Source organism: Alligator sinensis, unplaced genomic scaffold (assembly GCF_000455745.1).
Source record: "Alligator sinensis unplaced genomic scaffold, ASM45574v1 scaffold353_1, whole genome shotgun sequence".
Taxonomy (NCBI): domain Eukaryota; kingdom Metazoa; phylum Chordata; order Crocodylia; family Alligatoridae; genus Alligator; species Alligator sinensis.
The window spans coordinates 410,543-434,920 of NW_005842075.1; the positions used below are offsets into that span (position 1 = coordinate 410,543).

Below are 24,378 nucleotides of genomic sequence, written 5' to 3' on the forward strand. Positions count from 1 at the left end.
CCAAAAAGTTTACAAGCAAAGACTTTCACATTTCCACATTGGATTTACATAAAATCTACAAAGTTCTTTGTGCGCTTTCCCAGTGACATGTTTCAGGTTGCTTGCCCCAAAATGCAAAATGCACACATACAAATACAGTACTTAATAGTGAAAGGTGTCTCATAGCACCCTTATCTTCTCCATTGTCTTCAAAGGCCATTTTATGCCCGTAATCTGAAAATTGCAATTTGCACAGACAGTCACACAACAGAGTTTCCTCCCTCAGAAACCAGGAAACTCTGGAAGAACTTCTATATCCAGTAATGCAATGCAGAGGTGTCAAATATATGGTCTACAGGCCAGATCTGACCAGTGGTGCCGTCCCATCTAACTGGCTGGGCTATTGGCAAGCTACTGGAAGTTGGCTAGGGTGGAATAGCTTGCTGCAGAATTTAGAGCCCCTGAGCCCCACTAGACATGGCGCTCAGCAGCAAGGAGCAAGCAAGGGTAGGAAAGGGAAAAGGATGAGAAGCCAGACACCAGATTGTATCCTGGGAAGGTAAGTGATCCAGAGCTGCCTGTGTGTTTGGCTTGCTGAGTGTTTGTTTGGTGGGCTGCATGTGTTTTGAGTGTATGCTCTGAGAAGCTGGTAGTGAGTGACTGCTGGGTGATTGCTGCCTGTGCCTGACAAAAGTGCCACCGATGGGGAGGAGCCCAGCAGGCCCAGCAGGGTATAAAAGGAGACTCCCTGAGTGACCAGGGAGCAAGCAAACAGGGGCAGCAGTTTGTTGATCAGTTCGCTGCCTCTCTCTTTGAGAGGAGCCTTTAAGCTTGGTGAGAAGAAGCAGGGAAAAAGGAACCTTTCAGGAGCAAGGAGCAGTACAGGCCAGCTTACAGGTAAGTTTGCTAGGGAAGGTCTGCAGCAAGAGAAGGGCAGGAAGAAAGAGGCAACAGATTAAGAGACCCAGGGAAATGTCTATAGGATGTTGCAATGCCAAAGCCACTGCCTCTGCTTGTACCTGTGAGGTGTCTGTCGAGGGAGGACTGCTCACTGTCAAGGCTTCCACCCAGGTCCAGGTTTGGCGCTGTGGAGACGGTAGCTTGCAGGTTCCTTCCAGTGATGGCCAGGTGGGAGAGTGCCTGTGATGTGAGGAGTTCCTCCTGGTGGTGTCCCTCAGGGAGCAGACAAGAGAGGTACAGGAGGAGTAGGTAAGACTGAGGCATCCTACACCATGAGGGCTCCATTGATTTAATATTGAAGAAGACCTCTAGGACTGGGCAGGAAGGACCAGCAAAGGCAGTGCTAGAGAAGGGAGAGGATATAGACTCCCAGGAAGGTGGAAGCTGGAAACTTGTGATCTCTGGCAACAAGCTGAAATCTTCATGGAACTCTTCAGTAAAATAAATCACAAAAAGGAGGCTTATAAAAAGTTGAAACTTGGACAAACAACTAGGCAGGAGTATAAGAGTATTGCTCAGGCATGCAGGGATGAAGTTGGGAAGGCCAAAGCGCAATTGGAGTTGCAGCTAGTATGCTAGCAACCAGAGGAAGGTCAGGGAAAGTGTGGGTTCCTTACGGAATGGAGAAGGCAACCTAGTGACAGAGGATGCAGAAAAGGCTGTGATGCCTTTTTCACTTCAGTCTTTTCACACTCAATGCCTCTTTCACCCAAGTCTTCACGTGCAAGGACAGCTCCCAGACTACTCCAACAAGCAGCACAGTTTGGAGAGGAGGTGAGCAGCCAACAGTGGAGAAAGAACAGGTTGGGGTCTATTTAGGAAAGCTGGACATATACAACTTGGGGGCTGGATGGGATGCACCTGAGGATGCTGAGGGAGTTGGCTGATGTGATTGCAGAGCTGCTGGCCATCATCTTTGAAAACTCATGGTGATTGGGAGAGGTCCCAGATGATTGGAAAAGGTCAAATATAGTGCCCATAATTAATAAAGGGAAAAAAGAAGATCCAGGGAACTACAGACTGTCACCTCAGTCCCCAGAAAAATCATGGAGCAGTTCCTCAAGGAACCCATTTCTAAGCACTTGGAGAAGAAGCAGCTGATTAGGAACAGTCGGCATGGATTCACCAAGGGCAAGGGTTAGTCATACCTGACAAACCTGATTGCCTTCTATGATGAGATGACTATCTCTATGGATGCAGGGAGACTAGTGGATGTGGTATACCTTTATTTTAGCAAGGCTTTTGATATGGTCTCCCACAACATACTCACAGGGAAGCTAAGGAAGTACGCCCTGCTTCTCCAAATCCCACTACCTCCCCCTCCTGCAGGCCCAGCCCACAGCACCCAGGCCCAGAGGGCATGGGTCTCCCAGATGACTGGGATAAGGAGCTGTCTGCACCCTGACCCTCCCTGAAGGGGTCTTCTGTGTGGAGGCACACAAGGGTAGTCCCCACCCCACGCCAGCGCTGTGCCGTAAGCATGCCCCTGCTGCATGTGTTGTGGGTGCTGCAAGAAGAGCTATTTATGTGGACTGAGGGGCACACTCGGTGCCCTGGCCCCCACTGGCAATTGTGTGGCTCTCCTGGCATCTCAACTGGGGGGTGGCTGCTGCTTTCACTGCTGCTTTCACTGCTGCTGCAGGTGGTGCTTCTGCTTCCAGGCGCCCTCTGCCCACCATGCCTCCTCCACCCAAACCTTGCAGAAGAGCTCCCCCCAGGCCTTGCAGATGTTATGCAGCACACAGGCTGCAACAATGACACAGGGGAAGTTGTCCTTGGCAAACCTGAGGTGGGTGGTGAGGCTGCGCCAGCATACCTTGAGGCAGCTGAAGGTGCACTCCACCAGGGCATGGGTCCAGCCCAGGCACTGGCTAAAGTGGGCCTTGAGGTGGTTCAGATGGCTGGTGTAGGGCTGTATAAATCAGGGCAGGAGCGGGTAGGCGGGATCCCAGATGAGGAGGGGGAGGACCACCATGATGCCCAGCTGCAGGTCCAGCACTCCCAGCATGAAGCAGCCACTCTGCATCAGGCCTGTCAGGGTGGAGTCCCTGAAGACGTGGGCATCATGGGTGCTGCCTGCCCAGATGGCAGTCACATGCATGAAGGCCCTGCGGTGGTCCATGATGGCCTGGAGCACCATGGAGTGAAAGCCCCCCAGCTGTAGTAGGTCGTCACCATGAGGTGGGCAGATGACTGGGATGTGAGTCTTGTCCAGGGCCCTGATGCACTGGAACAATCTCAGGTCATGGCACACCACCCCCACCAACAGTGGGTCATGCACGCAGAGCATCATGTTCCCCAGCACATCCTGGAGGGCTCCACACACCTCCAGGATGGCCACCCTGGCAGTGGCCTTGCCCACTCCAAAGAGATGGCCGACATACTGCAAGATGGCGGGTGTGGCCATATTCAGCAGGGTGAGGGCCAAGTGGGTGTCTGTGGGGAGGGACGGCCACATGCCAGTGTCCTGCCACTCCAGGTGTGGCCAGGGCTGCTCCAAGAGATGCTGGAAGGTGGCCCGGGTCATCCTGAATGCCTTCAGCCACTGCTTGTCATCCCAGATGTGCTGGATGATGTGCACCTACCAGTCCTAGCTGGCCTGGTGGGCCCAGAGGCAGTGGAGCTGGAGGCCTAGGAGGGTGGCCACAGCAATGGTGTCCAGCAGCATGTTGTGGATGACCCTACTGGGGTCCGGCTAGCTGCATGGGGTCCAGGTGTCAGGTGTGCAGTGGTAGCAGCCCTGGGACAGTACGCAGTGGCTGGGCAGGCGGTCATTGTGTGTGGTGGATCTGGGAGTGCCCAGACAGTCATGGGCAAGCCGGTGGTTAGTGTGGCAGACCAGCAGGGCCAGAGCAGTGGCCAGCAGGAGCTCAGGGCACTGGTTGTCACTGCCAGGGGCAGGGGCAGGGGCAGCCATGTTGTGGAGAAGCACAGATGGTGAGGAGAGCACCAGGTGCAGCTGGTGAACTCAGACTGGTGGGGCAGTGGAACATCCCATGGGAGTGGGAGAAGGTGGGGCTTGCAGCTGGCCAGGATGGTGTTTGCAGCGAGCTGGGAGGTTGGGGCGGGGGGCGGCTTGCAGCCAGCTGGACACTCCAGCCAGTAGCAGGGAGGCTGCAAACCCTGCCCCCCAACTCCCGGCCGGCTGGAACCCCTCCCCCCCAACACACACTTCCATGGGACGCTCCACTGCCCCACCAGTCTGAGTTCACCAGCTGCATCTGGAGAGCACTGCTGCATGCTGCCCCTGTGATGTGCACACTGCTTCTGGCCAGCGAAGTGCCTGGCCAGGGAGCAGCAAGCAGGGCTGGCTTTTATAAAGATGCAGCTGGAGTCTGGAGCTCCCTTTGGTGGCAGCAGGGGCCTGTTGCAAGGCTGCAGGACTTCACAGCAGTTTGGTGCTCAGAGCAGCAAATATGCTGCCACATCTCTGCATGTGTAGATGTGGTCCTGCATCAAATGCATGTGTTGACATGCCCAGAGAGTATGCTATTATTGGTAGTGTATCTTTTATTTTATCCCAGTGATTTTAAAAAGTGTCTTCTAATTTTTTGCAGTGGTCTGTATTGCACAGAGTGTGGTTATATGTCATTGTACAAGGTTATGCAATATTGCTCAGTTCAGTTTTTCACAACACTATAATAAAGCTCATTTACGCAAACAATCTCTTGCCACAAAATGTAGGGGTTACTATAATTTGATCTCTTTAGATTATAAACAGAGATGCAAGTGTATATTATCTTTGATCATGTTAAGGAATGCCACCATGCAAACATGCCCATTTGTTCCTGCTTATTGTGCACCAATGCCAAAAAATGGAATGTACTGCTACTGTTTGGCATGTGTGCATGGCATGCCCAGAAGCACTTTCAAGTTTCTCAGGCTCAGGTGAACTCAGAGGGGTAACTGGCTAGTACTGAGTCCACGGCAGTGTGGGGATGGTGATACATGTGACACTGGAGTCTGCTGGAGCACGGTAATTGCCATACTCTAGCAGACTCGATTAATTGAGTCTACTCTGACAGGCTGTAATTACAGTGTGTCAAAGCAGTCCTGCTGCACATCTATAGGCACCCTCTGTGATTCGTTGTAAGAATGAATTAATACCAAAAATAAAAGGTTACACTTAATCTCTGTAACACCAATTTCATTTGTATGCCTAATGAACTGAATTTGGGTTTGAGGCAGAGGAGAAGAGGATGAACAGGCTTAATTAGGATGTTTCAATAAAGTGCAATAAAGGTCAAGAGAAAACTGAGATGTATTCAAACAGATGTCCGCTCATTTCCTACACAAAGTCATAAGGGAAAAATTAAATCGTAAGTACATTTATTCAGTGTTTGCTCCTTACAAATTATACCAGGGATCAAAATATTAAATATGTTTTAATAAATTATCATATAATTACAGATGTGTTTCACACCTGCACATATTTTGTCTATATAATACACAGTGTGGGGAATACTTCTGCTATCCTGAATTGTTACTGAAAAAAGTAAATTGGCAATTTTGAAGACATGTATACTCACTCAGATGTTTCCAGACTTTTTAGTAGATGTGCTGGTTTGATTCTCTAGTCCTTTCTGCAATTCAGAGAGAGATGGGAAACAGAAAAACTTTATTTATTTATTCATTTATTCTTTAGGTTTATATCCCACCCTTCCCAAGAAGGCTCAGTGCAGTTTATAGTAAGAGACAGAAACAAAATATAAAGGCAAATGGAACAGAATATGAAACAAAAGCTCCTTAAACAATGTCTCAGTCTAGCCTGGCTTGTTCAATGCCTGCATAAATAGGAAGGTTTTACACCATTTCTGAAAGATGTCCTGGCTTGGGCTCTGGAGGGCTTCAAGGGGGAGGGGATCCTAAAGCTGAGGAGCGATTACCAAGAATGACCTCCCACATGTTTTCACCAAACAAAGTAGTAAACTGATGGTACAAGTAAGAGGTTGCTGTCAGCTGATCTTCGGGATTGTGATGGGGCAGAACAAAGAAGAGAGAATTTTGTGTCACATATGGAAAAATGTATCTAATTTATATTAGCAATGATGCACTAGTATACAGTCAAATACAGAGACATAGAAGAGTAATAGGCAGCAATATTCAGCCCTAGCACTCAAGGATCTGGTGATTACAGTGGACAATAAACTGAAAATGAGCCAGCAGTGTGCCTTTCTTTCCAAGAAGGCTAATGACATCCTGGGAGGCATTGGTAGGTGTGTTGCCAGGAGATCAAGGGAAGTGATTATTCCTCTCTATTCAGCACTGGTGAGACCACATATGGAGTATGTCCAGTTTTGGGCCCTCCACTACAGAAAGGATGTGGACAAATTGGAGAAGGTCCAGTGGAGGGAAACAAAAATGGTGAAAGGACTGGGGGACATGACTGAGGGAACTGGGCTTATTTAGTCTAGAGAAGAGAACAGTGAGAGGGGATTTAACAGCAGCTTTCAACTACCTGAAGGGGGGCTCAAAAAAGGATGGATGTAGACTGTTGTCTGTGGTGGCAGATGACAGGACAAGGGGCAATGGTCTCAAGTTGCAGCAAGGGAAGTTTAGGTTAGATATTAGGAAGGATTTTCTCACCAGGAGGGTAGTAAAACACTGGAACAGGTTACCCAGAGAGGTGGTGGAATCTCCATCCTTGGAGGTTTTCAAGACCTGGCTAGACAAAGCTTTGGCCAGGATGATCTAGTTGGGGATGGTCCTGCTTGAGCAGGTGGTTGGACTAGATGACCTCCTGAGGTCCCTTCCAACCCTAGCTTTCTATGATTCGATGATTCTATGATATAAATATTTCAATAGGTGCTATGGTCATGAACAGGTGGTAGTCAGAGTCATTACTGGCCAGTATAGCATTCAGGGCTTTGTTAGTTTCCTTAACATTTCAATTTTAATTTATCTCTCTCTTTTAAAAAAAAATCATTTTTAGTCTATATGGTTTAAAGAATTTCCAAACTGATGTGGTCTTGATTTGATACCATATTGTTTTACAGCACTTGTCTGGTTATAGCTGCTGTGAAAGAGGCATAAACATCACCACTAAGTTTCAAAACCCAATGCTGGCAATTGTTATTTAATTGATGGTCTATTAGCAGCTCTTCTGGGAATTCTGGTGGAATTCTAATCCAGCTCCTTATCTGAAAGAAGGATTTCATAGCCTAAGCCAGTCATCACAAAGCAGCTGATGTCCAACTTGTACTAGAGTGAAGTTAGAGCAATATATGCTATCTTATCAGTGTTGAAAAGTCCTGAGGCATGCAGGTTTGGCAGCACTGTCTGAAGCAGCTATAATGTCACAGTTCAGTAGGTGCTCCAATTATTAATTATTGTGAACTTGAGGGCACACACAAAACATTTACACAGGCTTGATAAGATTTTACACCAGTGTAAGAAAGTGAAGAAAGTATAGACATATGATGCATGGCCCAATGCTCCAGCTTACTTCAGTCTGGAGTAGAACTATCCCAGGAAAACAATCAAGGATAAAACATCACCACAATAAGTTACACCAGCATGCATGTTATGTACCTGCAGCTTATTTTGAGATAGCAATTTGCTAGATGCAAACAGGCTATCTGCTCCCCTGCTATAGCAGGGCAAGACACTGCAATAACTGTCTATGAGCAGCTAACCTAGAAATTGCTTGTTTTGCCTGCTCCAGATACTAGCATAATTTACACTGGTGAAGAAACCCATGTAAGTTATACTGGTGTAAATGTGGTATCCATTCCTTGAATGACACAATCACCAGGCAGCTCTTTGCAATGTGTCTTAAATACATTTCTTAATTTACAGCATGATACATGTTTGCTTAACATTTGTCATCACATGCCTCTGCATTATTTTATGTGCTCCTATTAGGACTACAGTTTTTTTCTGGACTGGTGGTCTATGTTCATATTGAGTATCTGTTTGTGACACAAGTTGGAATGGCCTAGCTTTGGTGCTAGACCTATTAATCCACCCTGGTTGCCAATTGTCCCCTCTTTGGTAAGCAGATGATGTCCTGTTGTTGAGTTTCACTAGGAATCAGTCAGGTTTACAGAATGAATTTCAACAGCTCCATTTGCTATTTATCAACAGCCGTAACTGCAGATTCCATCTTGCTCTGCTTAGAGTAGTGCAAGTGTATCTTTCTTTGAAATAGGCCATCCTTCATCCTAAGGACTGTATAGAGTAGATGGCAGCATAGGCCATCCAAATGATGAAATTGCATCTGTGGCACACAAACTAGTGTAGATAAGCTGTTATTGTGCAGAAGTACCTCAGACATGTCTCTGTCAGTACAGACTCTTTGCATGAGTTGGTTTGGCTTTTTCAGTGTCTTGCTGTGGACCTCTGAGTTTTCTGTAGCTGCCTTAGGTATGAAATCACCAAGAATAACATTTTCCATGTTCATGGCTTGCTTAGGAGATAAAAAACAAGAAGTGTTCCCATATCTTCTTGCATGCCACACATCCTCAAATAAGACATGCACCTTGTTTTTGGGAACACAGAATGAAGCAAAAATTGTGGCTGCATAGAGCAGGGATAAAGCCTGATGTTCAACTAACTCACCCCTCCCTTTCCTGCTCAAGAAACAGCTACAGTTTTAGCCTGATTAATGGAACTTCAAGACTATTAAAAAAGAACAGAGAGTCATTAGCACCTAAAGAGCAATTGGTAGGAATCAGGTAGATTATAATGAGCCATGAAATCAGTTGACTCTCAGGACTGCCTGAATAGAAATGCCACTGCTGCAGCTAGTTTGAAACTTCTCATGAAGCAGAAAATCCAGCCAGGGTGTGATCTGCACCACAGATGGTTCTGCCCCTTCTGGACTCCACCCCTCCCTTCCCTTTTCTGGAGAGAAGGGACAGAAACAGCAGTCATTTTACAGCCTCTCCATGTTTTTTTTCTGGGCAGACAATGGCCATCCCTGCTTAAAATGCACCCCAATTCTGGAATTCTAATTTTTGGGGAAAAGGTGTGTTGGTATTTAAGTAAATATAGTACTTTCTGAATGGTCCTCATATTCTTAAACTATGCATTTTTTGTTGCACATTATGGGGAGTGATCAGTACTTACACAAGGAAGAATACAAGCTTTGGTAAATGTGAATGTCTAACTGAATAAACAATACAACATGGTCAGTTTTAGAAGATCCTGTTTTCTTTTTATATATGCTGTGGGTGCATCTACAAGTGAAATTAGTGCAACAGAATAAACTCAGGTGTAGATCACATTGGAGTTTATCGCTCCTGGGCTCAACATTTACATGTGCTCCAAGCATCACAGCATGTTAAGCCAGGCTGGATGTGGCACAAGGGTGCTACAATATGGGGCTAGCCAGCAGGCAGCCCCTGCAGTATAGCACCCTCATGCCTCAGCCAGCCCTGGTCACCATCTATATGTGCATTGCAGTGGAATAAACAACTCCTCCATAGGACAGTACTTGTGTCGGGCAGTAGTAAACTATGTTTATTAACTAGTTAATTACTATACTCCAACCTAATAGCTCCACACGTGTAGACAGTGACACTTTACTGTGGAGCTAATTAGGCAACTCCACCATAAGCATCTTGTGTAAATGCCCTATTATGTTGCAAAATTGAAGGAATATTATAGAGATGGCTGTCAGAAATAACACTGCTCACTGTATAAAATAATTTATAATCTTTTCAGGACCTCTCTATTTTTTACAATAATCTACAGCTAGCTTTTATTTTTAATTTCATCTTCCTGTCTTCACTAGAACAGCCCATATGCTTAGTGGAAATTTCTCAAGGGATAGAAAGCATTCCCAAGCAATAAGAAAACTACTAGGACACCTTTTCAATAGATTCTCACCCAAAATTCCCTTTGATGGCTAATATTTTACAGAAGAACATATCAAGGAGTGGAAAAATACTATATCATGGGCTTTTAGAGCTGCACTTTATTCTTTCAACGTTAGTAGACAATTTAAATAAAGCAGAGGTACAATAGGGATAGGTAAGGTAGAATATGTGCCAAATATCTATGTTCTGCTTCTGCTTCATAAGAAAATCTGTAACAACTGATCAATAACAGAGAAGTATTATAAAAATTCAATAACTAAGGTGGAAAAGGCAACATGGTAAATTACCTTGTAAGTCATGACTGAGACTCATTTAACCAGGTTGCATTTTTAATAGGCACTTTACTCTGCATGTTTATACCATGGGAGCAACTTCACAATACTTTTCACTTTCCTGGTACTGAGTGCTCTCTTTCTGATTCAGGGATATTGCACTTACATATATAAATATAACTGATTAGGCTCTGATGCCTAATGAAAACTTGTGTTCAGAATAGCTACTATTCCTGTCATCTGGAATTTCTTATAGAGTAGTTTCTCATGTAGTAGTTTGAGCTCCCCAAGCTAAATTCCAGCGGTAATTTCCAGGAGTCTATACTACTTCTGTTATACTCAAATTTGGTTCTCTTCTGGTCAGAGGACATTTCTGTCACAGAAAACCAAAAAAAAAAAAAAAAAAAGCTCCTAGGAGCAGATACGTCTTTGTTTCACAAGCCATGATGCTCCCAACCAGGACCTATGGCATAAGGTATGTATGATTGCAGTAGGATCATTCTACTTCCTTTTCTTTTACAAATATTTTTAGCGAACCTTTCCTCCCATGGTTCAAGGACCCACTTTCACAAGGACCCTCTGGGACACAAATTGATGTCAGTCTGCACCCTATTCAGAAATAAACATGTGCATGCTAAAAATATACACCCTTCAGGACCCTTCCTTTCCTCAGTTGGCTCAAGCAACAGCCTATGTCACTGTCAGCCTGTCAACTTATGTCACTGTTAGAAATATCTAACAAAATTTACCCCAAGATGGTGGTTGAACTCCATCTTGACTGAAGTGCTGCTCCCAATTTAACCATAGTGCCATATGTCCAAGGAAATGATAGAGAGCTCTAGTTACCCCTATGAAACCATGGAATATAGGGTTGTAGGGGGCTTTGAGATTTCATCCAAACAATTCCTTAGCCCCAAGGAAAGATCAGCTATGCTTAAACTATCCCCAGCAGATATTTGATTCTAGAACTTCTGTAGGTAGTCTGTTCTAATGCTAAACTCCTTGTAGTTCGAAAGTTCTTAATAATGTATCCCTTAAATCTCCCTCACTGCAATTTAAGCCTATTATTTCCAATCCTATTCCCAAAGAACATGCAGAATACTATATAAATGTCCCCTGTAATCTTTTATGTATTTGAATACTGTTATCATTAGGGCTGTCAATTAATCACAGTTAACGTGCACGATTAATTCATTAATTGGTTCTTGCATTAATTTTTTTGCAGAGGACTGCAGGGCAGCACAGGCACAGGTTCCGGGCAGTTGCAGCAGGGGGGGTCAGGCACGTGCAGAGACACAGGCTCAGACACACAGGGGCAGCCGCAGCCTGTACACTGTGTGTAGAGCAGTGCTGCACTGGTAAATCTGTGGAGGGGGAGGGGCAGGGGGAGAAAGAAGGGGTGGGGGGTGAGATTGAGGGCCCCGTGATGAGGGAGGGAGTGGGGTAGTGGCAGGGCCTGGGGTGAATGGGGCCCCAGGACCGGGGTGGGTCATGGAATGGCCTAGGAAGGCATAGGGAGGCATATGCTCCCCCCCCCCAGATTTATGCATGGGGCAGAGGCAGGCTGCCTGCTGTGGGCTGGGACTCTGTGCCCTGCTGCCTTGACCCGGAAACTGCGTGATGCTATGTTGTGCCTCCCATCGCTGGGTAGGCAGGGTATGCGCAGCGTGGCCAGTGCACAGCTCCCAGGGCAAAGGCAGCAGGACATAGAGCCCCAACCCACAGTGGGCAGCCTGCTTCTGTCCTGTGCAAGCCTGGGGGGCACCTGCCCCCCATGCCTCTCCCAGGGTTGTGCACAGTGGCAGGGAGCTGCACCTCCCCACTGCATCTCTGGATAAGCCACCCACAGCTCCATCCCATGACCTGACCCAGCCCTGGGGCCCCATTTACCCCTCTCCTTCCACTCCTCTCCCTCCACAGACTTACCTGCTGGGCGGTGTCTGTATCTCTTTCTGTGTGCCTCTGTCAGTGCATGTGTCTGTCTTTCACTCCCAAGCCACAGCACCCCCAGCCCTGCTGCTGCCCCTCACTTCTGTCCCACAGTACCCCACATCCTGCCAGGGCGTGCAGGGACCACCCCACCCCAGGCTTCAAACCCCATATACACCCATAGCCCCCCACACCTTCACAAATCCCCACACACACAGCCCACACACACCCTCAACCATATAAAGTACCTGCATAATTCTGCATAATTTTGAGTTTTTAGCTATGCAATTAAAATTGTGATTAATTGCAACTAACTTTTTTAATTGCACAACTAACTGCATTTTTTAAAAATCATTTGACAGACCTTATCATGTTTCTTTAGAAACTTATGTTTCTTTAGAGAGTTATCCTGTTTCTTTAGAGACTCAGCCCCTCCATGTTCTCTACATCTATGTGGAAGCATTATGAAAAGTCATTTTGAGCTATAGGGGCATTTTCTTACACCTTAAACTTTGTGCTCCCATTTCTAATAGTACACTTGTGGTATTGTTAGTGCCTAGATTCATAGATTGTAAGGGTCTGGAAGAGACCTCACAAGATCAGGTCCAGTCCCCCCTGCACTAGGCAGGAAAGACAACTGGGGTCAGGTGGCCCCAGCTAGGTAACCATTTAATTTCCTCTTGAAGATTTTCAGGGTAGGTGATTGCACCCACTCTGGAGGGAGTTTATTTCGTGGTTTGGACATCCTGACTGTGAAGACATTTTTCCTAGTGTTAAGCCTGAAACAGTCTTCTACGAGTTTGTGGCCATTATTCCTGGTTTTCTCCAAGGGTTCCCTAGGGAACAGTTGTTTGCTGAGCCCTGATGTAGTGGGAAGCTGCTACCAAGTCCCCTCTCAGTCTTCTCTTTTTTAGGCTGAAGAGACCGAAGTCCTTCAGCCTTTCCTTGTATGGCTTGCCTTTGAAGTCTCTGATCCTATGGGTGGCTCTTCTCTGGACTCTCTCAAGCTTTCCCACATCCTCGTTGAAGTGTGGCACCCAGAACTGGATGCAGTACTCTAGCTGCAGTCTCACCAATGCTGAGTCAAGCAGAAGAATCACTTGCTTGGTTTTGCTTGAGATGCATCAGTTGATGCATGCCAGAGTATTGTTTGCCTTGCTGGTACAGCATTGCACTGACAGCTTACGTTCATACTGTAGTCTATTATTACCCCAGGTCCCTTTCAGTCATAGTGCTAATCAGTTTGGTGCCACCGAGCCTGTAAGTATGTTGGGGATTGTTTGTCCCCAGATGGAATACTTTATACTTCTCAATGTTGAACTTCATCTGGTTCCAATCTTCCCAACGTGCCAGCCTGTCAAGGTCCACCTGTATTTTCTACAGCCTATTTTCTAGTGAGACTATGCTCCCTCATAACTTGGTGTCATCCACAAACTTGGCCAGTGAGCTCTTCATCCCCACATCCAAATCATTGATAAAAGGTCTGAAAAGCACTGGGCCAAGTATGGACCCCTGAGGGACACCACTGACCACTTCTTGCCAAGACGACACAGATCCATTCATTAGAACTCTCTGGGTCCTACGCTGCAGCCAGCTTCCTACCCACCTAACTGTTGAGCCATTAAGCCTGCCATTAATGGCATTAAGGCCTTTTGAAAGTCTAGGTATACAGTGTCAACCTCCTCTCTCTTAACCAGGTGGTGAGTTACCTGGCCATAGAAGAAGATGGGATTGGTAAGACAAGACCTACCCGTGATGAACCCATGCTGGCTGTCATTCAGAATCCTGCCTCCTGCAAGTATATCACACAGACTCCTACATGAATTTTTCCAGGATTTTCCCTGGGACAGAAATCAGACTAATTGGCTGATAGTTACCGGGGCCTCTCTCCTCCCTTTCCTGAAGATGGGCACAACATAGGCCATGGGCGGGCAATTATTTTGGGTGGAGGGCCGCTTACCAAGTTTTGGCAAGGGCTGCATGACAGGCAGCTGGGGCAGATAAATATTAATTTTGTAAATTTGTTAGGGGCACCACAGATTGGATAAAATGTCCTGGTGGGCCGCATCTGACCCGTGGGCTGCATTTTGCCCACCCCTGACATAGGCCCTCTTCTAGTCTTCAGGGACCTCCCCTGAGTGCCACGATTTTTGGAAGAGTTTCACCAAAGGTCCAGTAGTGACTTTGGCCAGCTCCTTCAGCACTCTCAGATGAAGTTCATCCAGTCCTAAATGATGGTTATAAATGTCTAACATTTCTAACTGATCACGCACCAGCTCAACATCAACAGTATGAAGGCAGTCATTCCCACCATGCCCACTCTGAACCTTATCTAGTATCATTTTCTCCTTAGTCTGGTGAACTACCAAAGCAAAGTAGTCATTCAGGAGTTCAGTTTTCTCCTGAGTGTTGGTAACCAGCTGTCCTGAGTTGTTAAGCAATGGCCCCACGCTTCCATTTGTTTTCCTCCTGTTCCTTACATACCTAAAGAAGGACTCCTTATTGTCCTTGATTTCTGTTGCTAGTTTAAATTCAGTCACCACCTTAGCCTTTCTAATCTGCTCCCTACAAGTGCAGTCCAATATTGTAGGACTGTCCTCCTTGGGGACTGTCCCAAGCTTCCATTGTTTGTATGCCTCTTTTTTCTTTTCTAGAGGACCATGATATCCCTATTAAGCCAAGAGGCTTACCAGCCCTTCTGCTACCTTTCCTTCACATGGGAGTGGACTTCTTTTGTGCTTCGAGGATCACGTCCTTGAGGAACAACCACTCTTCGTGTACTCTTTTCACCTTCAGTCTCTGGTCCCACAGCATTTCCCCTACTATTGCCCTGAGTCTGTTGAAACCTACCTAGGAAAATTATTCCCAATATATATTTCTATACTGTTAGTTGAATGATTTATTATGAACTTTTTCCAATTAAAAAAAAATACTGGATTAGAAAATCATTTGCAAACCGATTCCTTCTAATATATTTATTTATTTGTAAGTACTCATGTAGTTTAAATGAATGTTTTTAGCCAGTCATTTGTTTGTGACTGTTAGTTTTGCATATTCATTATTTGGGATGTGTATTTAGGTCACCTGGTTTTAAAAAAAAATCTAGCAGCTTTGATAGATCAAAAATTACTCTGTCTGTTCCACACATCACTAGTTACTGAACATCATATATTCTATATTGGTGAAGAAGCAAAAACCATCGATAGGGAGCTTGCCTGAGTCCTGGTTCTTCAGCCCTTTAGCAAGCCTCCCAATCACATAACTCAGGCATCAATATTATAATTTCATGCAAGACCTACAGAAAGGATTCAGCATCAGGGTTTATAGGGCCAGAGTTTGAGGATATAAACAACCTGAAGACAGAAAAAAAAATTCAAGCATTTAGTTTCTAATCAGCTACTATTAGAGAAAGATGGTGGCAGAGGGAAGTCTGTGAGAAAATTAAAAACATAGTTATGTAGTTCTCTGTTTTGCCCTGAGGTAACTAGAATAAAGTTAATTTGGCATTCTGGTCAGAGCTGGCTTTGTAGCCAAACCAATTATCCCAAATACAACCCCCTTGGGGGATGGTAAGAAATTGTTAAATTATTAACTCTCTTTTGACAACTCTATTTGGAGAATTAGAGATTTACTTATAGCTACTAATTGGGATTTCTCTTTATCCTGTGCTGGTTTGATCTGCTATTATTATAATAGAATTCTCTCTCCTAAAAACCCATGAATTCTGGATGAAGAGAATCTAAGAAGTATGAATTTCTTCTCTTTAGAGAACTGAAAGACAAATAGATAAAAATCCTATTCTCTTTTCTTAGGTCACGGATTAGTAACACCCAATATTTGTGATTCCTGTTTCTTAGAAAAATACTTTGGAACATTTATGGATGCAAGTATTCTTTTAGAAACCCTCTGTATTATTTAAGTGTCCTGGAAAGCCATATGATCCATATACTTAGAGCCAATTACTGCATGTATGTGTAAGGCAAAGGTTTAGGTATCCTTAAATTTAGTAAGAGGGACGGCTGTATCTACAAGAAACGTGACATCTCCACAATGTTATCTTCAGTGCAGTTGATTTGCAGATGGGACTTTACATATACCATTATACACCCTAAAATGTGGGCAATTTAACTGGCAGATTGAAGGGTGATATACCATACCACTTGAGCAATAAGATGTTATTATATCCTGATGTATAAGAACAGATTATCTTTTAACAACATCTCATCCATTGTTTGAGAGAAGGGTGACAACACCGCTGCCGCCCGCCCCACCACAAACACACAACAGAAGTCTAGGGAAATACAGCATTTCTTTTTTCTCTCATTTTATGATCTATGTACATTGTGAAAGTACTCAAATTTACTCAAATATAAGATGACCCTGAATATAAGATGACCAGGCAATGGTTAGATTCTGCATATGGAAACATTTTTATATAATTTTCCAGGTATAGAATCTAATTATCAGAGGATTGTCTTGAATTTGTTCCCCTCCCACTGCTACAGCAGGGAAAATAGTGGCTGGGGAAAGTCAGATGCCCCCTTGCCCTCTGTCCTCCTGCTCCCTACTTCTTCCCCCTGCAGCCTTCCTGCCCCTCCCCACCCCACTTGATGTCAGACCATGCTCACGCTATGTTTCCTCCCCAAGCATAATGTGGAAGGAGGTGAGCTATAGGTGACAGTCAGCGGTGGGGGAAGGGACAGGGGCAAGAACAGAAGCTGCAGAAGGGAATAGGAGATTGCTGTAGATCTGACTGTGGCCCTGACCTAGACTCAGAACTGTAACAGTTACCTACTCTCTGCATCCTCCCTTGTTAAATTTGAAACGCAAGGGTCTTCACAATAAACATGCCCACAGTAACTTGCATATATGCAAATTACTGTGCATTTTAACTTAATGGAAACTGCAGCAAGTTGCAGCACAGGTATTCCATAAACACTTTCAAACAGCACTTGTGTACCTACCTATACATAGTACAAACTATGCAAGTTATTAGTACAGAGCCAAAAGGCTCATGATTTATCATATAATTCACTGTGCTGGGCCCCAGCAGAGTCAACAGCAATTCAAGCCCCACAGCCCAGCACTGTGCAGTATGTGTCTATATTCCAGATGCCCCCACAAAAGATCCATGTGATAATTAGGCTCCCACTTGCAACTGGAACTGGGTGTTCTTGTCACAAGTCTTGGGACCCTCCTAAAATGTATATGATGAGGTGTGGGGCTACTTGGTCTGTCTCCACCCCATAGAGGGCAGGGCCACACTAATCACATGTGACAGGCTGAGAGAGAGGGTGACAGAGCTCTCTGAGCTACATAGAAGTTTGGTGATATTTTCTAGACTGTTAAGACTTGTAAAAAACCAGGAATCATTGGAAATGGAAAAGAAAGGCACTGCTCAGCTGTGGGACTAAAGAGGAAGGCCAAATGTATTTTTTGTAGTGGTGCACCATGACTTGAACATGGCTTGGAACGGAAAAGGACTGAGGACAATGGGTACTATATTTTATTCAGATGGGGTGCACTAGCCTATCCTTGTGATTGGTTCCCATCAGCATTGAAAGCCTTATCTATGTCTTAAAGGCAGAGAAGGGATCAACAGGGCATTGGAGTGTAAGGAGCAGGGGAGGGAGGGCTGAAACGCAAAACCATAGCAGTGGTGGCAAGTAAGTATGAGGTGGAAAAAGAGTTGAAGAGCAGAAATGAAGATCTGGAGACAGATGGAGAGTGGATGAAGGTGAAGAAGAAAGGAAGAAAGAAGGTGACAGTGGGAACAGTGGCAGCGGTGGCAGCGATGAAAGTGATGAAGCAGGGAAAGATTTTACAAGAGGTGTTGCAATCTTATTCTTTTAAAAAAGGGGAGAAAGCACTCCTGAAAAACTGGAGACTGACTACTTCCCTTAATATGGACTATAAGTTAATGGCCAACATGCTGGTTTTGAGGATGATGAAAAACCTCCAGAAGGTAATACATGAAGACTAAGTATGCACAGTACCAGGTAGAATGCTCTCCAAATCTATCAGAGTAATCAGAGGTACACTGTTCCACATCCACAAAAGGAAAACAAACACAGTTATAGCAAACCTAGATTTAGAGAAAGCGTATGACAGGGTGGGTCATATACTTTCTCTAAATGCATATTATGTGTAATATACATTTAGAGAACTATATGTAAAATGACTTACATGTATATTATATGTAATATACATTTGGAGAATTACATACAGCAAAAGCTTTGTTATCTGACACCCATGGAGAATGGCAGGTGCCAGATAACCAAATATGCCGGTTACCTGAGAGGCCTGAACAGGTGTCTTTGCCTGTTTGGGCTGCTGCCTCTCCCACTGCATCTGCCATGTCGCCGCCCTTCCTGCCACGTCACCACCTCTCCTGCTGCGTCGCCGCCCCTCCTGCTGTGTTAGTGGCTCAGCAAAACCGGAAGTGCCACGGTGGGCACTTCCGGTTTCGCTTTTACCTTACAAGCCAGGATGCCGGTAAATAAAGCATGCCAGTTTGTAAGGTGCCAGATCATGTGGCTTTTATTGTATTTGAGATGCTAGGAAAAATGGGGTTCCCAGAGAAATTTATATGTTGAATAAAGTTATTGTATAGAGAAGCAGAGAGTCAAGTCCAAATTAATGGGCACCTGAGTGAGGCCTTTAAAATCCATACAGGGGTAAGACAAGGGACACTCTGTGTGGCATGGAACCATTAGCATAAAGCATAAGAAAAGACAAGGTCATAAGCGAAATAAAGATACCAGGAGGGTGTGAGGTAAAATTCATACTATACATGGATGATATAAATTTAGCAGAGATAAACTTTTAATGGAAAGTTTGTTAAAGTATACATCAGAGTATGGGGAAGCAACAGGAGCCAAACTAAATAGATTGCAAAGCACCATAACAGGAGTGGGGAACTGGAGGGACTTGGAGAAGTTGGGCCTTCAAATGAGAGAGAGAGAGAGAGAGAAAAAAAAATCAGAGTGCTAGGGACCCTGATGGACACTGAAGGGAAAAGTAATACAGCATGGGAAAAGGTGATGGCAAGGCTATGGCAAATACTTTGGTTATGGTCCAGAAAGACCCTGTCCTTCGCTGGAAAACTGGCAGCATTTAAGGCTGTGCTACTGCCAATGTGAGAGAAGTACAACACGGATGGGGCTTGATAAACTTACCAAGGTGCCCAAGAGAGAGGTGTGAGGAAGAGGAGACAGTGGGAAGTTGGTTTGGCAGCATACATATGGAAAAAAAGATGTGGGAGAGGGTCTGCTGCTTTCTGGGTATCACCAAAATAAACCTGTCATTAGTGCAGGAGATGGTACTATATGGTACACATATTAAGTGTGCTTTACATAACTTTTTTTTTTTTTAAACAAAGGTTCCCTTCAGAACTTTTGGCACCAGGGGAGGGTGTTGGACCTTGCTCTGGCCAATCCAAGTGCTGGTCTGATATTGCAGTACCTACAGGCCTGGTGCTTGTTCTTCCCTGGAGAGCAACTGCCCATTTTTTTTAGAGGGCCACAAAAAAAAAGTTTCCCCATCAGGGTGTTTGTGCAATGTAGGCCAGGTATTTTATGGGCATGCTCTGCATGGCCTATATTCAGTCAACTTCATGGTTGGTTCCCATGACTTAGCACATGCTGCTTCTAGCATCAGTTTAAAGATAGATACTGTGTTTTACTGGGGCGGTGGCCATTGCTGCTGTGCAAATATAAGATGAGGGGCTTTTTCCCCATGCTAATGGCGGGGGGAAGGGGGAACCTCATCTTGCATTTGAGTAAATATGGTACTTCTTTTTGTTATCTGTTGGAAGAGAGGACACTGTAACAAAACTATTTGTGAGAGACCTCCAGAAGCCTGAGTTTCTCCCCACTGTGCTGCTAATTGCCCCAAGAAACAGACTGAGGTTGCCCTGGGATAACTTCTTACTCCAGCAAACTTCAGCTCTACTGGCCTTAAAATGAATCCCACTGCTGCAGTCAGGGAATCTTTGCCAGCCCTAGACAGCCTTCCCTTTGGGTTGTACAAGAAAGTATAGGTCCCCCTTTCTGTAGAAAGGGAGTATCTATCTTTATTCTTAACTGGACTGTCACTCGCCTGGAAATCACTCCTTCCACTGGTAGTCAGTAAGGAGACAAAACAGTAAAAGAATGTATTATATAGGAGAACATATTATATCGGAGAAAAGAATTATACAAGCAAAACTGATCACAGATTCGGAAACAGAAATGAAGAGACAAGAAAAGTTTCTTACCTTCTCATCTGGCTATACCCTAGCTCTCCTTAGAGTCCTGCTAAAGCTTTTTTAGAGATCAGCCTTCCCAACATCAGCCTACCCGGATAAAGCATAGATAAAGCATATCCCATAGCCATCCAAAGATAAAGCATATCCCATAGCCAACTTTCTAAATCTCTTCCAACCTGCCCCTCACCCCACAGCATCATTCTAATTGCTCGTGAATCACCAGAATCTTTTTGAAATTTCCAGTCTGCTTGAAGTACTTGGAGCCCCTCTGGCTAAAGGGCCATTTCCCCCAGTTCGCTTTTCTATAAGGGAGTCTATTTTCCCCATTACAGGCAGACATGCTAAATACTTCACTTGATTATCTTCCAGTTACATTACACTTGAAAAGTATATTTATATCAGATATTATGCTGCATACAGGAAATGACAAAACTGACCCCAACTTCATACTAGTTACAAATAGATACTAAACACCATAGGAATAAATTTAATTTAGGAGAATATCCGTGTATGCTGTGCAGTGAACCCCAAAGGCAATTCGGTTTTGGGGTGAATTTGTGACAAACACAACAGAGAGAAGAGACAAAACCAAGCTAGTAAAATATACAAAGGGTGGCCTCTGTTATAAACTAGAGTGAGTTAAAAAAAACACCTGGTACCTATTCTGGATTATCTAGACTTTGGGGATTTGTGTTTGCATTCTTGGGATTTGTTTTCCATGGGTTTTTATGGCATGTATTTTAAACCCTCTATATTCAGAGATATTAAAGTTCCCTGTTAAACAGGTGCTTTTCCATGTCATTTGTCTATGGTTCAAAATTGGCAGGGCTCTGAGGTAGCTTATTGATACATGGGGGGAGTTGTGGGCTTTTTGATATGAAGATCTCAGAGCTATACCTGTCACTGATTTATAGACATGGACCAAAACCAGAAGAGTGAAAAAGTAACATTGATCTCACATAAACAGAACTACTTTTTCTTAACATCCAAGCTAATCTGTGTTTGTTACTTTTAAAGTCTCCCTTTAGTGCCCACATTCAGACGAGCGTGGCCGTATAGCATGTGGCACTGCGGACATGTCTGCCAAACCACATACTGCACGTTCAGCTGTTCTCAACGCTGCAAGGAAGCAGCGCAGTGGGGAGGGGACTGACTCAGGGGTCAAAAGAACCTGTGCAAAAAAAAAGGCGGAGTGGTGCATGCAGGAGCAGCGTGTACTGCTCATAACTAGATCCTGGCTGGCCAGAGCCGTGCTCCAGCTGCCAGCCAGGCTCAGAGCAGCAGGATTGCCACTGCTGCAGCCCCAGGAGGCCCCCAGGATCCCAGCTAAGGCTGCTGGGGCTGGGTAACTTGCCACGTGTCAGAGGGCACATGGTACAGCCGTTCCCCGGGGACAGCTAGCAGGGGCACAAGGTGTGCTGATGTTAATTGTCCCCAGGGAACCAAACGTCCATTTTTGTGTGGACATGGCCTGCGTGTTCAAAGTCTGATTGAATTTTATTCTAGTTACCCACTGTACAGGCATTTTTAAGTCCATACATTCAGACTGACTCCTCCCTGGTCTGGGAAACCGCAGTTTATGAATAAAAATGAAGTTCCCAAATGAAGAAGCTGATTAGCTGCAAAGAACACAAGTAAATTATAGCTGGTGGTGTCACAGCATATAGGTGTTGAAACTTTGAAGATTTCGTATAAACACAACATCATTTAGAGAGTCTGTATGTTTTGTGCATTTTCTGCGTGAATGCATAATCATCTCTGTTATTAGCCCAGTATAAAGTGAAGCTTTCACACAAACAGGTACAGAGACAAATGTATGACTTCTTGCAAATGCTTCGGTCTTACACAAGAATCTAGTTGTGTGTGATACTGAGCACAGGGGTGTAAGCATGGAGCGTTCCCTGACATGGTCTAGTGGTAAAAGCTAGCATGTCTGTAAGATATGTTGTGCACATATGTACATGATCTGAATCTCTCTTAAAAAGGTCACTTATATTGAGGAATGTATACAGATGGACAGAAGCATCTGTGGAAAATGTGGTTAACTCTAAGAACGAGGTAACTGATGACCTAGGGAAAAGCTGATAGTGAGTTATCAACATTTTTTAAATTTAAGGAACATTTTAAAATTATACATGCTCACACATATCACTTGTCCCAGCCCAGTTATACATTAGTAATTATCCATGCTGCTCTGAGAGGGTTCAGTTGCGACATTGCAATGACAGTTCACTCAGTCTCAGAGAAGAATATGGTGTATTATTTGTAATATTGTAACACCTAGGGACCTAGTCATGGACCAGGATGGTGGCAACATGTAGGGGAAGCATGGGGGTGCACCCCTTGGCAGACCGCGCTCCCCACTTAGGTGACGGGCAGGGGGAGCAGGTGGGAGCACTGGTGCCTCCCTTGTGAGCGCTGGCTGAGGAGTGGGAGTGCCACAGCCACTTCCGGGAGCGCTGCATCCACTTGAAAGTTAACCTTCAGTCATTTCCTCCTCCAGGGAGGGGGGGCTACATTACTGCATTTTACATGTCCTTTACTGTGAGACAAGAGCCATGCCACCAGTTATTATCAGGGAGCAGCTGATACACAGAAACTCAAACCCATTTTCACCTTATGGTAACTCATTCTTGGGCACCTCTAAAGGTTATTTGGTGTCTGCAGATATCTGGTATAAGCAGGCCCAGATTATCAATTAATTGCCAGAGGTTCTCTATTGTTTCCTACTGGGAGAGGAGCTCTTTGCACATTGCTGTAGTAAAAACCCTAGAAGATGAACCAGTCCATTCTAAAGAAAAAGAACACAAAACTGAAATCTTTCAGTTTTCAGTAAGTTCAATTGGGATCTGGCATTGCTTCAAACTGTCTTTGTAAAATGACCCCAAACTTGAACCACCTTGAATGTTTGGATCTATACTCTGCAGCTGATGTTCATTTCCAGCTCCTTGCAAACTCGCATTTCCCATCTCTCTCTCCAGGGCAGTGTCAGATACGAAGCAAAACTCATCACCAAGCAAGCCAATAAACCTCTTCTTGACAGCATGCCGTGGAAGCAGTGTTCCAGCTTTTTCTTCTGACTGAATGGAACCAATACTTGCCACTACTTTCTTTTAGCTTTCATCGCCCTTTTGTTCAAACGCCTTCTTTTTGTAACAAGGCTATTACAGCAGTTCAAATTTTAAAAAAATAACAAAAGGGCCCACCAGTAATGAGCAGTCTTCAAACTTCCAGTGTTCTGGTGTCATTATAAGGACAACAGTGACCAATATATTCAAAGACTATTCTCAGGTAATGTTATATTGTGGTGTACTTCTATGCCAGCGAAATCATTATAAGACTGTATCCCATCTACTGTACTTTCTTTCTTTTTTTTTTTAAATAGAGAGTGAAAGAGCCTCCTCCCACACAGTTATCCTTTTTGCACTCTCATACATGTGGAATTCACTTGCTGCCAGCATTTTAGACAACAACTGCACTGTTTTAGAATGTCAAGTTATCAGATGCTCTAGAAAATACTGTATTAGCATTTAAATTAGCACTTAATTAAGATCATTACTTCAAATGCATCAGCACAGAGATTGAAATACAGTTTAAAATGCAATATATGCTAGGAGACACTCAGAAATATAGTCTGAGGTTTTACAACCTGTAGAATGTAAATCAGAGAACTAGCGAAGTAGTTTTGTCAGCCAAATCACTATGTAGAAAGGTGCCAGCCTTAAAAAAAATCCTAAAAATACTAGGATTGTCTGCCTCAAACCCACCCTTCTCTACTGTATAATAAAGATAGGGTAAGTTAAAAATAAGGGTGTTTACCTTTTTGGGACTCCTATATTACTTATACTCTCACTTCAGTGGGATTCCTGTGCCCTCAGAGGAGGCACCAGCAAACTGTTTCGGTGTTTCTCCATGAAACAATGCCAAGCCATAAAGATGTTTACAAAAACCAACCAACCAACCAAGAGCAACAAACAACCCTCCTTATAATATAATATTTAACTTAATGTAGCTAGTAGCTTAATTATTAACCAATCAATGTTTTGTTTCCTGGTAAAAAGCTTAATTATGAGACCACGAGACTAATGGTGAAAGCTTAATAGTAAACCAAATATCTGAGTTCTACAGTGACTTTACCCTGAGTCCCCTGTTAAAAGTACTAAGATAT

The 24,378-nt window shown here is 44.4% G+C and overlaps 1 long non-coding RNA gene across 1 annotated transcript in view; it reads right to left on the bottom strand.

Annotated features, from left to right (window-relative positions):
- Positions 1–24,119, bottom strand: part of LOC112550301 — a 65,181-nt gene extending 41,062 nt beyond the window's left edge. Inside the window, exons 1-2 of the long non-coding RNA XR_003094075.1 lie at positions 24,030–24,119; positions 5,469–5,522 (exon numbers count right to left, since the gene is read on the bottom strand). This is a non-coding gene — a long non-coding RNA (uncharacterized LOC112550301). The remainder of the gene's footprint in view (positions 1–5,468; positions 5,523–24,029) is intronic.
- Positions 24,120–24,378: the final 259 nt, after the last annotated feature.